Source organism: Protopterus annectens, chromosome 1.part0 (assembly GCF_019279795.1).
Source record: "Protopterus annectens isolate FY-2018-M chromosome 1.part0, PAN1.0, whole genome shotgun sequence".
NCBI lineage: Eukaryota > Metazoa > Chordata > Ceratodontiformes > Protopteridae > Protopterus > Protopterus annectens.
Genome location: NC_056725.1, coordinates 664467803 through 664480869, shown reverse-complemented (window position 1 = coordinate 664480869; position 13067 = coordinate 664467803).

Genomic DNA, 13067 nt, shown 5'->3' with positions numbered 1-13067 from the left:
GTTACCCCTAGCTACCAAATAGGTGGCAATCCACTGAGCACAGAAGAAGTTATCAAGGACCTGGGGACCCAGGTTGATAGTAGTCTGTCATTCGACACCCATGTAGCTAAAGTAGTTAGGAAGACCTTCTACATTGCCCACCTTATCATGAAGGGATTCTCATCTAGATCAAGGGAGGTCATAGTCTCCCTATACTCATCACTCATCAGACCAATGATTGAGTACAATGCCCCATTCGAATGTATCTGACCCGACACTTGCAGCAGCTGGAGAGGCCACTAAAGTTCCTCACCAAAAGGATAAAGGGTCTCAAACATCTGTCCTATGCTGCCCGACTGAAAGAACTCCAGCTCTATTCAGTCGCTTACCACTTGCTCAGAGGTGACCTTTGCCTAACATAAAAGGCCATGTCAAACCCAGATTTGATGAATATGCTTCACCTCAAAAAATCTAGATCCGTCAGAGCCACAAGGGCGGGAGACTTAAACCTCGACACGGCTATTAATAGGACGTGCTGGAGGGATAGATTCATCACCCAAAGACTCCCTATGCTGTGGAATAAAATCCCGGTATATGTGAGGCAGAGCACCTCGCTGGCCTTGTTCAAGAGAAATCTTGACCAATGGATGGGAGATCGCAGATATACCCCAGGGATTACCTCAGTGTCACTGCTCGACAGAGGCACAGCAAAATAATGGGTATAGTTCCCCATACTAAAGGGGTGGCGTAAGCCACAAAACTATGGGCTAGGCTTGTAAATGCCCTTGGGCAGATAGCCTAGTATGAACCTATGAACCTATACACATCCATTGGTGTACATATACATATAGGCACATATACAGTCCAGCTTTCATGGTGGGAATATCAATTATGCAAAGGATGTGAGGTATACAGTAATGTAATAATATCACACAGTCTTGTGAGAAATGCATTGAAGGTGTTCTCAGCCCATGTAGCTTTAGCAGGCCTCACTGGCTGCAACATTGCATACTTAACAAATCACACCCACAGTGTTTAACCACCGCATGTCATATACCAGCACTGTATGCTGTCTTGTTTGCCACATACTACAACCTACATACAAATATGCACAGAACAACCTTCACCAACATATATATGTCCACCCTTCACATACAGTTGCAGTATGTCCCATGCTCTATGCACATGTACAGATGTTAATATATCTGACACATATATATCTCTCCGTATGTGTGTGCCATACACACACAAGGTCCACACTGTTGTAAGTCCATGGACCTCACGGCTGACCTGTTGGCCCTTGCTGCAACATGAACAGATGTCACATGTGAGCACACAGTAATATTAGAGGGTATGTATATAGCTACAAATGCTAGATTAGCATACTAGCCTGGTACAGCAGTTGCCAATACTAAGCTACACGTTAATATGACTATCATGCATGTGTTTCTCTGTCACATCCATGTTTATATAGCTGTTTGCGCTACTCCCCCAAACAGCCATTGTCCACACTACTGTACAGAACACAGATAACATGGATCAGATGTCTGACATTTAATGCTGAGCTGCATATGTCACAGTTATGTCCCCTTGCACACAGCTACACACTGATTTGTCCATGGCAGTAATTATGCTGGACATCTGTGCATAGATGCGTACTGCTGCCGCATATGGATGTTTCAAAGTATGTAGAGTACTCTTCAAAAACATCCACTACATGCCAGTAAATACATATCTGTTGCATACCTTTCCTTTGTATGTGTTGGTATTAATTTCCATGTTCCTTTTGCTTTTGAGTTTGCTTTTGCTGTTAATGTTTCTCTCTCTCTCTCTGTCTGTCTCTTTCTCTCAGTGTCTGCAATGGAGTGATTGCATGTGTGGGCAGCAAGTACGGCATGCTTTTATAGGTATCTGCACATGTGCATGTGATGGCCTCTGCACCAATTGGTGGCCACCATTTGATAATTGCATGCAGCCTGCTGTGTGGTAATTGCAGTACTCACTGTCATAGCAACCCAATGGTATAAATTGCTAAGTCAGGTAGGCGTAACCCTTTCAGCTTTCCAAAGTGGGGCTCATACTTGTTTGCTGTGGATACAGTTGTTTAAGTCAGAAGGTTGGTATAGTTCTTATATCTGAAGCTAGGGGTGTAGCCAGTGATTTAAATGTTGTACTCAGACCTGAATGTTGCCACTTCCAGTGCACACTTGTCAGTGTAGAATTGTACTCACCCCTGCAAATGCTAACACAAAATACATGGGAATATGCAGTTTCTTTTCTATTTATACAATTAACTGCCATACAAAAGTAGTTATTGAGATGTATTCTTTTGGCACATGAACTGTTTGTGAACTGCTATACTGTGAATATTAATGTACTCACTTCTGAACAGTTTGTGCTTTTTTAGTGTTGACATTAGCACAGGCTGCTCATGAAAACTGGACAATTCCAGTACTGAGTATGCCTACCTACATCCTTGGTAGACCCTGAACACACAGGTATATTGTACATTTGGGTAGGGATGCAGACATTCAAAGAGCATTATGTATTATTGTGTGAATGTTATCTTGCTGGACTTAAAGGGTTGCTGTGTACCTGTTAGTTTATCAAGGCAAGTAGTCTGCCTGCATAGCTCCCAACTGTGGACCTATCCAGATGGTAGCCAGATGTTAGCCTGTTATTCTTTGTCTATGCAATGCACAGGTCTTTTTAGCACTGGTACAATGGCATTGTTACAGTAAGTTGCTACCAGTACATGGCTACATCCTTTGGTATTTCAGTGTTGTACTCCTACATATGGGTATGCTTGTGAAACTCCTTCCAAAGCTATTTGCACAGTGTGTAACAGCAGAAAAGCTGACATGCCTGTGTGTTTCTGCCTCTCAATGGCCTCTGAAACACTCATGTACATATTTGAACAGAGTCAGAGAAAGGTAGGTAAAAGTGAGGTACACCTTCAAAATAATAGAGACAGTAAGTGGAGACTTGGAGAGAACCAGTGCACATGGATTATTACACCTTTTCTGAAGTACAAGCAGTGTCTTACTCTTATTATTGCCATTATTCATTAAGTGTAATACCCCACCTTTCTGCCTAACATCAGTACTTTTCAGAGGGATTCAGATGGACACAGCTAACATATGTTTCAAAATCAGGGGCATCCCTAAAAAGTAGTCACAGTTGGGATGTATGTCCCCTGCCCTAATCAGATATGCCACTGTTTGCCCTGCTATGATACTGTGTGTGGGTTGCAAAGTGCTGCTGTAACATTATTTCCTGCTAGAATGGCTGGTTCTCTTATCACAGTCATGTAATGCAATTCCAGAACAACTGCTGGTAAAGTTTCACAGAACAAGTTTTGTGTTATGGCATTCCTATTTTTCCTTTACATTCACTCATTCTGATGCATGATATATTTATTTCAGCACCAACTTGTATGTCTACCATGGCTAAGTGGTACTTCATGCAGTCTAGTGTGTCCAAGGTCAGGGTTCAAGACTGACAGAGGTGTTTTATTTTGCTGCTGAGCAGAACAAGGGCCCTGACATACAGAGTGACTAAGGCACTTTTAAGCAGTTGTGAGCGGGTTTGCATGATGCTTAGCGATGCTTAGCTAAGCACAAACAAGCGCACACTCGCGCAATCCTGCTAACTACTGCTTAATAGTGCTTACTCCCGCTAACCCCCATGCTCATCTCTTTGAAAGAAAAGAAAATGAGGAAATAGGAAAGTGGTGAGAAAGGGGCACAAAGAGGGAAAGACAGTAGGGAAAACAGCTCAGGATGTACAGGATGGGTGTAGGGAAGGTCCATAGCTGCCCATTTCTTTATCAGCAACAGCTGTGCATATGCAATAAATTTGGAGGGAAATATGAAACCTTCCACCCCTGAGAGAGGGGTGAGGACAAAGTATGTTGTACTGCCAATTAAATATCAGTTTTTGTGTCCAGCGGACATGTGTGCAAAATGGGCAGCTATGTATGGGGTGTAATTATTTTTTGGGAGCAGATTGCTCTTTTTTTTTTCAGGTGAGAGTGGAATGTGGGGTAGGGGAAGTAGGTATATTTGTAGAGGTAGGTTGGGGAGGTAAACAGACAAGACAAACAAGATGCATACAGGGGCAGAATATGACACATGAGGTGGGTGAACACCAATGATGGGGAAGGATGTTTGGAAATCGCAAGCCCATGAGCCCACAGATGGCAACAGTGGAACTGAGATCCCTACCCATGGGCAGTCACCACTGCACCTCCACAGCCCAGAGGGTGGCTGAGTTGGGGGCTGCATAGGAGGGGCAGGCTCACCCATGAGTCACACCACTCGTGCCTCAAGCTGGTGTAGAGGATCTGCGACAGAACGGTCAATCTCCCTACGCACCACAGCCCGGACCATTCGGAGGGTGATAGGTGGCCCTCATCTGCCCACGCTTGCATGGGGGGGGGAGCCCCATCCCCTGCAGTGCTTCCACCCAAAGGTGGCACAGGGCCAATGGAGGAGGAGGTCCCAGGCTGGGCACCGGACCTGCTGGTGCCAGGTGCCATCGCCAGATGAGGTGGGACAGGTGGGTACCTTGGGACTGGCCTTCCCATACGTTCTATGTTTAGGAGGATTTAATGAAAATATGGGTTAGTAACAGTCAACAGCATTCCCAATAGTTATAACAGCATGCAGAAGTATTCCCATTAACCCAACACACCAAAGTTCCAACAGTTGAACAGCAAGCATGACACATGCATATATAGAACAACAGTGGACATTACAACAGCATGCAGGTTTAATTGATGGCAACAGGCCACCAATATTGTGGTATTTGAACAGGGCACATGCATCGAAATAAATGCAGATATTTATAAACCAATAGGACTTATGTCCCAACAAATGTTTTGAGATTAGACATACCCATTGAGGTGTGGAATTGCATTTTTTATGCGCATACAGTAGGGTGGAAAACGAAAGCTCCATTAGCGACTTATATATCCTTCTCGTTTACACTGCATTCCTATTAACTGCAGTTATATGTCCCCTACATGTATTATTACACTACCCAAATGTCCTTAAATTGGGAAATGGGTTTTGCTAGATCTTTACATACATGGGCTGTATCTGACATACAGACTGTCCGGGATGCCATTGCTACTGCTACATATTTTGTGAGTTGCTCAGACACACTACTGCTGAGATGGTACACTGACAGCTCTACTTTCCTATACTTATCTAGATATGGTTAGGTGAAATTATCAGTTATATGTTAACAGCTCCCTACATTTCTGCCAGCACAATGACATTTCTGGGGAACACAATACCAAGCTACTCATGTGCCAGATTAACCTGTACATGCTGGGCATGAACCAACAGTTGAGGACTGTAAATATGCTTAAAAGCTACTGGCACTCCCTTCATCCACTTTATATAAGCCTACCCAACTGTGTGTTAACAGCGCTTAATGTAACAGTACTATTTCTATAATGCAAGACTACAACAACATATCAAAGAAAATGACACAGACACACTCAAGGAATTATAGATTTATTAAAGACTTATAATACTTTTCTAGAGGCTCTCTCATTTATTTTACATAACAGTACAAGCTGGATAATTACTAACCTGCCTGGTGGCGCAGGCTTAGCAGCCTACCTGCATAAGCTTGCTGATTTGCAGCACGGACACCTGCAGCTGTGAAGTCAATGAAGTGATATTGAGACATACCTATCCACAGTATAGACTAGAATAGCAATTCTTACATACTTAATTCCATGGCTACTTACTCAGTAGTGGGGCATTTTCCATCTCACGGGCCTCCTGGATCCACTGGTCCAGTTAACCCACCTTGCATCTCTTCAGGTCTGTGTGTTGATGTCTGACCTGCTCACCAGTCCAAGGGACACCTGTGACACTGGTGAGTTCATGAGCTAGACTGTCCCAGGCTTCCGCTTTGTATTGGGTGCCCTGGTATTATAACCTCATGAGTCTATCCTCATGATTATGGACAAGGAGCCAAACCATTACTTTTGACTCCTCAATGCCTCAACTTTGCGCTTGAAAATGAGAGCCCTCTCCAGCACCAACCATTGCTGCCTGCAGATGGGAGCTACGAACAGTTATGGCAAGTATTCCCACTTATGGAGCTTAAATATGCATAATTTCCAGCACTTATTTGTGATTGGCCAGTTTTGAAAAAACTCAGCTGAAGGCACACTTGCTTAGCAATGGGTAAACTTCCATTGATATGTATGTGTGTGTTGAAAGTGCATGCTTATGAAAAGCTGTCATGGCTTAGTGGTTCAGTACTGTGATTATGGTGCACAGTATCCCAGGTTCAAGGCCTGTCATTGCTTTTTATTTTACTACTGGCCAGACCGGCTAGGAGGTGTGGCTGTGTTTAGCCGACTTTTCTCAACTTTGCTCAACGTTGCTCTACGGTGGTCTACGTTGCCCAACGTTGCCCGATGTTATGCTACATTGCATAGCATTGCATTGCATTGCATCGCATTGCACAGCTACACGCAAACATGTTCTGTTTGCGCTAGTTTGCACGATGCGCAGCTCCACGCAAAGCTATTGTGCTAGTTAAAGCAGGGCTAAGCTATGAGCAATTATACTTAAATATGCTCAATACTGGTAAACTTTGCTTAGCAGTGCTTCACATTGCTTAAGATACGTTACTTATGCATTCATCAGTATGCATAATAATTTCACCTTCTTATATATATATATATATATATATACATATATATATATACATATATATATATATATATATACATATATATATATATATATATATATATATATATATATATATATATATATATATATATATATACATATATATATACATATATATATGTATATATATATATATATATACATATATATATAAAACTTGTTCACTACTACATAGGCCATTTCAATGCTTTTTTCTAAAATTTAAATGATAAATGTCAGGAATTATTTTTATATACAGATTTCAAACAGAAAATAGAAAGGGGAGTGGTGGAACTTGAACCGGGAATGCCTCTTCTTTGTGCAAAGGCTCTACCACTACACTATTTTGCTTAATTTGCATATAAGTTTCTTATTATCCTCTTCGATGTCTAAACTGCTAACTGTAGCTAGGCAATGGGCAAACCTGCGCAAACGTGTGCAAATGCAGGCAGCTATATCAGGAATAATTAAAAAAAAAATAAAAGTTTTACATTTTATAATTGTACAGGAGTTTAGAATGTGGGGAAGTGTAGTGTTGGGTATGTACACATTTGAGCAGACTCACTCATGTCAGTTGACTTTTCCCAATTGAGAGACTTGCAGGGGCGTAGATCTTTGGTCTGCTCTGCAGTCCGACATGCCCCCTGCACTTGTGCATGCTCCGTGTTAGCCTTAGAGTTAAGGCAGCGCACCCTCATTAATATGCATGGCGTACTGCCATCTTACTCTTAGACTGTCGTTTCCGTGTAAGACTAATTTAGTGAATCCTGGGGTCTGTGTAGGCTTAGCGCAGATCCTACATGAAGTTTATATGTTAGCCCAATGGGCAGCAGTGCTAATTGTATATGCATGCCATGCATTGCTCTTACATGAAAACAAGCAAGTTTCATCGTCAGCAACAGTGTTACCATCCAAAAAACTGTGTAAAGTAGCATGAACACCTGGACACATGCAAACTTGTTTACCTATGGACAAACTAGTTCTGCAGGATTGCGTGGACAGAAACAATGACTACCAGGGTATAATATAAAGCAATGCTTACAGTTGTAACACATTATATGGAAGTGTAGTCAGTTGAGAGTATTGTGCAAACCTATTTTAGGCATCCTGAATAACAGTTTTTGTAGTGATCAGTAAGGGCACATAGAATGCATTATAAATAATTATTCTAGTGAAGTATGTGTATTGTAAAGGGCCGCACACATAAATTGTAGGAATAAACACTGTGGAACAGGACAGGTGAAACATGGTAATGTACAGCAGATATTTGCACCAGAAAGACAAGACAGTTGTAGTATGACCAGTAATCACATATCTACATGATAGAATAAGTACTGCTATTTACACCTCCTTTGTGGATACAGTCATATCATCACACAATTATTGTGTATTATATGACCATCACACAAGCTGACATATCAATGGGGAAGATACTTGTGAAATAAGCATCCTGATGTGATCATTCCAGAGGACATTTATCAAGGACAGTATATACAATGGGGGTAGGTGCATATTGTGAAGATGTGAAAAATTAGTTGCTTGAATATGAATGTAATATCAGCAAAGGTCTCAGCCAAGCAGAACACACAGCAACAGGCTCATGGAGACCAGTAGACAGAATCACACACAATCATGGACAATATCAGAAGAATACCACCATTAATCAGTGTCACTGACATAAAATATGAAATTGTGAGTTATGGTCCTGCAAGAACACACTTGCACATACTTGCCATAATTTGTCAGAAATCTATGAGAGAAATCAAGCACGTCTTCCTCAAACACTGATATCTTTCAGAGGTTTTAAGAGGGACACTGTTATACCTGTAGTTGAAATTATGAGCAACCCTGGCTAGTTGACTGGTTTGTATGGTATATACATGCCACAATCCACATATTCGTGAATGTAACCCATGCCATCAATGTTGTCAATCAGCTATTCATTTCCTGTGTGCATCACAGGAACACATATCACACATGCATCTTGTATAACATTTTGAAGGGAGTTCTGCCCTGTCAGTTCCTAATGGTTGTGCATCAAGAAAAATACTTAGGCATGGTTGATAAGATGTGTGGGATCTCACTTTGCAAAAGTGCTATACATGAGTAACTCATCCCTGGAAGATGTGCTGCAAGGTACATGCAAAAGGGTGTATAGCAGTCAATTATTGGCGTAATGAGGGGATGAGAACAATGGGACTATAATGCCCTATGAAGTAGATGTCATGCACATACTCCGGACTTGTGCTACTTACAAGGGATTAGTCACCACTTTGGGCACATGCTGGTGGACTTTCCAGATACCATTTATCTCAGTACACAGGCCACATATCACTTGGTCTGCTTGTAGTGGGGTGCTGTCTATATTGTAAATAGCATGTGCATGTGCATTTTGTTTCATAAAGGAACTAATCCCCCAATGATTTTTATTCATCTGGCAACAATCATTTGTGTGTGTTGAAGCTGTCTGCATTATACCAATCTTAATCTTATAGGTTCATAGGTGTATACTAGGCTAATGGCTCTGGAGCCTTTACAAGCCTAGCCCATAGGATTACCCCGGCATCATACTACCCAACCTTAGTTACCAGTGCCTCTGTTGAGTAGAGCCACTGGAGTGATCCCTTCTCTTGAAGAGGGCCAGTGAGGTGCTCTGTTTGACATGTATGGGAAGTCTATTCCATAGCATGGGCAATCTCTGGGTTATGAACCTGTCCCTCCATCATATTCTGTTGATTGTGGTAATGAGGCTGAGGTCTCTGGACCATGTGGTGTGGAGGGGTTGGGATTTCTTTAGATGTAGCATTTCTAACAGATCTGGGTCAGACATGGCTTTGTAAGTCAAGCAGAGATCACCTCTAAGTAGACCATATGAGACAGAGAGTAGTTGGGTTTTTTTTGAATCTGTCCATGTAGGACAAGTGTTTAAGACCTAGGATCCTCTTTGTGAGGTATTTTTTTGTCTTCTCCATTTGTTGCAGGTGTCTAGTGAGGTACATGTCAAATGGGGCATTGTACTCGATGATTGGCCTAATGAGGGAAGAGTAGAGGGAGACAATTACCTCTTTCTTCCTGGATGCAAAACCCTTAGTAATAAAATGTGCCACATAGAAGGACTTTTTGACCACAGTGGCAAAGTGGTGGTCAAAAGAGAGGTTGCTGTCAACCTGTGTTCCCTGATCTCTTATAACGCCATCAGTGTTCAGTGAACTACCATCGATGTGGTAATTCATGGGAACTGGGTTTTTCCCAAAGGGGATGATGACACATTTTTTGGCATTCAGCTTAAGGCCATGGTTCTGACACCAGTTCTTGGTCTCAATGAGGCCTTTCGGTAGGATGTCAACATCACTTGTGGAGTTAACAATAGCTCCCATCTTGCAGTCATCTGTGAACTTTGTCAGTCAGAGTCCCTTCATGTTGGCCTGGACTTCAGAGAAGTAGATACCAAACAGGAGAGGATGCAGGACCGAACCCTATGGGACTCCACTTGTGACTGGTCAGTAGTCTGATTTCACACTGTTAGTTCTATCTGTGAGCCAGTTTGCAACCCACCTAGTGATATAGGGGTTGATGCCTAGATTAGTGAGTTTTTCTATGATTCCTGAGTGTGGAATGGTATCAAAGGCCTTGGCCAGATCAAGGTAGGCTGTATGAACCACCTTGCCTTCATCCACAGCTCTAGTGACTGACTCAAAGAAGTCAACCAGGTTCAGCAGGCATGATCTACCCTTCATAAAACCAAACTGTGTGGGATCCAGAGTTTGGAGATTCCCTATAGCCTTGATTTTAGTTTCATGATGATGTGTTCCATAACTGTGCATATCAGACTCATCAGGCTAATGGGGTGATAGTTCCCAGGGTCTGTAGTCACTCCTCCTTTGTGGATAGGGATGACTATAGCAGTGTGCCTTTTAGTAGGGACAACACCTGAGGTGAGGCTGTGATTGAACAGGCCACACATGTGAGGTGCCAGTTCACTCTGTAGTTCATGTAGAACACAGCCAGGGATATTGTCAGGTCCCATAGAAGCTGTATTCTTGGCCTTGGACAGTGCTGTTTTAATCTGTGCAGCAGTAATATTGGGTACCTGGCAATCTACTAGTATTGTGAGTGGTCCTTTGGGGGGAGAGAGGGGTAAAGTTGGCACTGAATCTGTCGGCCAGTATATTGGCAATATCTGTTGGCTGGGTATAAGAGGTACCATTGTGCAGTAGCTCAGAGCACATCTGGGTATTGCCATGGAGCTTCTTTACATAATTATAGAAGGCCCTGTGGTTGCCTTTACTATCTGCTACAATTCTGTTTTCATAGCTAGCTTTAGAGGATTTGATGAGAGATCTAAACTTTTTGTTGCAGCTGATAAGAAAGTTTTCCCAGTCTTGGGACTTCACCTTATTCCACATCAGTTTATTCCTTCTGTTGTAGAGTTTGTTTATGGTAGGGGACCACCAAATTGACTTCATTTTTTGGAAGAGAGCGTCTTGGTTCTATTGGGTATGGTGAGATTGATGCATTTGTGTACGTGTTCATACAGTGTATTGGTGTATGATTTGGTGGTCATACAACTATTCTCCATTTGCATGGGTGCCATGAAGTTAGCCACCTCTGGTTTTAGGAGCCCAAAGTTAGCTTTGGAGAAGTTTTCTTGGTGGTTACCTTTGCAGGGGTGGTTGTGGGATGGATGTGGATTTCCAAGGTGATTAGTTTGTGGTTGGATCTACCCAGGGAGGAGTTGACTACTGGTGTAGAGCAATGGCCGCCCATGTTGGTAATGACCAGGTCAAGGATGTTGTTACCCCTAGTGGGGGTAAGAACGAGCTGGTCCAGAGCATTGGAATTAATGAATTCCAGGAAATGTTGGGCAAGTGTATTGCTACATCAGTAGTTTTCCTAGTTAATGGAGAGTAGTTGAAGTTTCTCAGTATGAGAGTGTTAAGTTGGACCCTAGTATTCTCCAGGGTGCTTAGGAATGTGGAGTGTGAGTCTTGACACATGGTTTGGGACCTATAGCAGGCTATGACCTGAATCACTGTCTTACCCAATGTTAGCTGCACCTGAAGTATCTCTGATGCATTATATTGGGCTACCAATCTGGAGGTGTGATCATCCTTTATGAATATGGAAACACTACCGCCTTTGGAGCTTTGGTCCAAGTTCTGGGGCCGAAAGGTGTGGAATGAGTTATAACCTGGTAGTGCAGTGGTGCTTTCTGCTGCTTCAAACGAGGTCTCTGTTACAGCACAAATGTCAATGTTCTCCATTTTAAGGAGTGTTTCGAGTGAGTTCATTTTGAAATTTAGAGTTCTAGTGTTGAGCAGCATGACCTTCAGATTGCATTTGTTGTAGCTGTTACAGTGGTAATTTGATCTTTGGAACACTGTCTAAAAAAGGCACTATAGGGGTGGTGAGAGCCTTGGCCAGTATCCAGAAGCCCAGGGGTGACAATGCAGGCCATCTCTGACAAAGCATCGAGGTCTGTCAATCATGCCATCCCAGGCAGACAGATACCAGAGCCCTTTAGAATGACAGAAACTTAGCCACTTGTTGAAATCAATCATTTTCTGCTTGTACTGTGGTATCATGTGATGGTAGATGCTGCTCAGGGCTAGGGTCATACCTACCTGGGCTACATAATCCGACATCCCCTCCATGTCTCTTTTCATTTAGTCTATGGAGGTACATCTCAGGTCATGTGCACCCACATGTACAATGACAGAGTCATATTTCTACCTGTTGTTGAGGGACCTGAGTGCATGCATTATGTGGCAAATCCTGGCACCTGACAGGCAGCTGACTGTTACTTTCTCCTTATTCAACCTAGTGAGTGGGACATCAGTGTGCTTCCCTACCGAGTCACATGACTAGTGGTTGGGCATGCTGTTTTGCCTTAGGGGCTTTGGTTGAGTGGCACACTGTTTAGGAGAGTTATGTCTCATGATCACTGTTGTGTTGTGGTCAAGTGCATTTCTGCCTCAGAGGTCGCTGCTGTTTGGGTAGATTTTTATTGAGAGCCTCCGCAAAGGTGGGTGTGTGGTTTTGTGTTTTTATGTGAAGGCAGTGCTGGTGTGTGTTCTGGAGGGCTATGTCTTCCATATGGTGTGGTGCAAGTGTTGACCTTCTCCTCTTGACTAGCTATTCCAATCTTGGCTACAGAGTGTGTGGCTTCCAATTTGGATATATAAGTGCATCTTTCACAAGTCTGAGTGTTGGGAGGTAAGAGGAGAGGGTTGTCAGTGTACATGAGGCAGTTGCTACATTGCCTCAGAATGCTCACGTTCACCAGGTTAATAGGAGAAAGCACAGGGAACTGACCTTTAGACATGCCTGGAGGGGTGAGCGTTAATAATAAGTACTGGAGCTGTTTCCTTGTAGAACATTTAG